The sequence below is a fragment of the Vombatus ursinus genome, unplaced genomic scaffold, assembly GCF_900497805.2.
Source record: "Vombatus ursinus unplaced genomic scaffold, bare-nosed wombat genome assembly UNPS02014789.1, whole genome shotgun sequence".
In the NCBI taxonomy this organism is placed as follows: domain Eukaryota; kingdom Metazoa; phylum Chordata; class Mammalia; order Diprotodontia; family Vombatidae; genus Vombatus; species Vombatus ursinus.
The window spans coordinates 1,985,779-1,989,654 of NW_020954567.1; the positions used below are offsets into that span (position 1 = coordinate 1,985,779).

At 33.7% G+C, this 3,876-nt stretch overlaps 1 pseudogene; it reads left to right on the forward strand.

The window, feature by feature from the left end:
- The first annotated feature begins 570 nt into the window (after nucleotides 1-570).
- Nucleotides 571-1,101, forward strand: LOC114047492 (annotated as a pseudogene).
- Nucleotides 1,102-3,876: the final 2,775 nt, after the last annotated feature.

Genomic DNA, 3,876 nt, shown 5'->3' on the forward strand with positions numbered 1-3,876 from the left:
TGCATCCTTGCTCTTGGTCTGAAGTCAGACCTCCCTATCCTTTCCTCATGATACATATACTTGATAATGTTTTTTTCTGCTTTTTCTGCTTCAATTATTGTCAACATGCTATAATCTATGTTCATCTACTATGTATCAATCCATATTCATTTGAATTACCTACAATTTTGATTCTTTGTAGATTGTTTCATTCAATGATTCACTACCATATGGCATCAGAGTTGAAAGACAAACTTTTGTGCTAGAGATCATTAAAAAAAAAAGCCTTGGAGAATTCCCCTAATGAAATCCAGTCTACTTGTCCTTTTTATTCAACCCTGGGTTCATGTCATTTTCTATTTGTAGTCTTTTTCTAAAATATATGCATTGAGAGTTAGGCGTGGAACTAGCCCGAGTAGTGGTGGCAAAGAGGAAGAGGAGGAGGAAGAGGAGAAGGGAGGTGGCAGCCTTGGCAGTCAGAAAGTGGAGCCAGAGATATGGGAAGAGAAAGCCTGGCTCTGGAGATGGGGTCTTCAGGGAGACTAGATGGTGGCACCCTGAATACTGAAGTGTTGACTACAATCTTTCACTATGCGTGGATAAAAGCTAGTTGTTCTTAGCTCAGGAGGTGCTGGAAAATCTGCCCTGACTGTACAGTTTGTTCAAGGAATATTTGTTGAAAAATATGATCCTATGATAGAAGTTTCACATAGAAAGCAAGTTGAAATAGATGTTCAACAATGCATACTTGAAATCTTGGACACTGCAGAATGGAACAATTTATAGCAATGAGAGACTTGTATATGAAAAATGGACAAGGCTTCGCATTAGTCTACTCCATCACAGCACAGAAAATATTTAATAATTTACAAGATCTTCCAGAAGAGGTACTTCAAGTTAAAGACATTGACGAGGTGCCAATGATTTGGAAAAGATTTGAAAGAGTTATAGGAAAAGGCAAGGACAGAACCTAGCAAGACAATGGAACAACTGTGCATTCTCAGAATTTTCTGCTATATCAAAGATAAATGTTAGTAAGCTCTTTGTGACCTAGTCAGGCAAATTAACAGAAAAACTTCATTACCTGAGAAGGCAAATAAATCATCATGTCCATTGCTTTAATATACGGATGCATTATAGCTCTAGCCAGGTCTGAAGAACTGTTGCCCGATTCAACAGGGCCAGCAGAATTCCAAGTTAATCAAAATTACCCAACATCTTCAGTGGACTTTCATGTGGCAGTACCCTTTAAGAAGTGGATGAAAACTACTATATCAGTTTGCACATTCTAGTCACTTTGCAGTGTCCCAAGATATTTTTACTTATAATAGGCTGAGTATACATTTAGTAAAACCAGAGGCTTTTAATAATCAATATTATTGCTGAGAGACGTTGTTCAGCCGCCAATGTTGTACATGTATGAAAACAGTGTATGGTATACTTTAACATGTCCCATGCTTCTACTGGAGAGTACAATAATGTGAATCCTAAAAGCACCACTATTTTAGCATTATAGAAGAAAGTCCAAAGAGTTCCTATATAGACTACTCCAGATAACTTTGCTTCTTCATATTTGTAGCTTATTGTAATTAAAAAAAAAGAAATATAAGGTCATCGTTATTTTATCTAAGGACTTTGATTAATACAGCTATATAGTTTTTTTAAGTTTTGAAAAACCTGTAGAGACAGCAATCTTGTTTTTAAAAAAATTAGATATTCTTCTCAGTATAATGTCTTAGATAAAAGACATTACCTTTAATATCCATTGGGAAGGAAATGTCCAGACTTTTCAATCTTATATTGTATGTTTCCCTTTTGTTTTGGCTGAGATGTCAAATGGTGGAAGAGTACTGTGGATATGAATGTGGGGGATAATTATATTTATGTGTAATTGGTCACAGGGCCCAAGTTGTAGTAATTAACTTTTTGCAGATTTATTTAACAATATCCTATTGCTTTGTATGCATTTAATGTTTGGGTATAAAGATTGTGTGTGTCCAAAAGAAAACCACAGCATTTAAATTGACAAGTATAGTTTACAACTACTTGGAGGTAGCCAGATGTAAACTAAAACCCTTAATTAAAGTGGTACAATTTTGTATAACTCAGCATCACTAGTTCAATAAATTTGGATTATCATGCAAAGGCTTACATTATAAAAAATACATGTATTAATTGATTAACTCAATAGGTTGCTCATTCTATTTCATTCTATGTCATGATCTAGACTGGATGTATGACTGAGCAAGACACAACCTCCTTTTATCCTCAGTTTTTTCACCTACAAAATGGGGTTAATAACTTCATTGTTCAGTCATTTCAGTTGTGTCCTACTTTTGGAGACCCCATTTAGGGTTTTCTTGGCAAAAATATTGAAGTGGTTTGCCATTTCCTTTTCCAGTTCATTTGACAGATGAAGAAACTGAGGCAAACAAGGTTAAGTGACTTGCCCACACTAGCATCACACAGCTAGTGTCTGAGGCCAGATTAGAATTCAGGTCTATAATACCATTTGTCTAACAGGGTCGTTATGAGACTCAAATGAGAGAATGTGTAAATTGCTTTGTAAACCTTAATATTAATAATTATCTGCTTTGTATATTTTAATTGTATTTTTTTCTATACATGCCTTATTTTCTCCCATGAATGTGAGATCCTTGAGATCATGGCCTTTCAGATATAGTCTTCATTTTGGCATCCTCAATACCTAGCACCATGCATGACATTTAGTAAATGTTTGGTTACTGGATGAATGAAATTAGGGAAAATGAAGAGAAACCTCATAGTATACTGAGTAAGGGAGATGCCTTCTTTTACATAAGGAAGGAAAAATAGTCCCAATCTCGTGTTATTGGGACCTTGAAGATTTGTGTTCCAACAGGTCTGGAAGAACACACCTTAAAATAGTTGTGCTTTCAGGCCTATTTCTTAGTAGCTATATTGCTTATTTCAGACCAATTTATCTGTACCTCCTCTAAATTTCAAGATTTCATTTTTAGTGCTTATTTTGAATTTATTTGCTGATTTTCTCATTTTTTAAAATTTTCATTCAGTTCATTAATAATTTCTTTGTTAATTTAGGCTTTTTGGTATTTTTAATTTTAATATTTTTTTTCCTTTGAGAACTGTTTTTGTTGCATCCTAGGAATTTCAGTATGCCATCTCATCAATGTCACTCTCTTTAGGTCTGTTTCTTTTCCCTTTGTTCTCTGTATTATTTCTATTTTTATTGTGCTATGTTGTGTGAAGGATGTTTTTATTGCATTATTATGTATAAATTTAGAACTCTGCTTTTTCACATGTATTTGTAATGTCTCACATATATCTGTGATGGTCTGTTTGTATAAAATATTGGTACTGAGAAATACGTGCATTCTATAATGTTCTCATTCAGAGGATACAATGAATCTTTCAGTTCAAAATTCTCCAAGCTTGTTCAGGTCTATATTTTCTGTTTTGTCAATGTTTCTATTAGATTTCTCCAGCTTTGACAAACTTGCAATTAAATTATTTTTTTCTTTATGATTTAGATGTGTACTGTTTAGTGCACATTTGATATTGGTTCCTTTATCTATAGTTCCTGTAAGGATAATGTAGTTTTTCCCTCTTCTCTCTTGATATTTCTATTTTCTTGGCATTTTGAGTGTGATAGCACAATAACAATTCCTACTTTGGGGGATTCACATGATACATAATCAATTTTGTTCCATTTTAATTCCATAGTCCTTCCTTCCTTCTCTTTCTTTCTTTCTTTCTTTCTTTCTTTCTTTCTTTCTTTCTTTCTTTCTTTCTTTCTTTCTTTCTTTCTTTCTTTCTTCCTTCCTTCCTTTCTTTCTTTCTTTCTTCCTTCTCTTTCTTTCTTTCTCTTTCTTTCTTTCTTTCTTTCTTTCTTTCTTT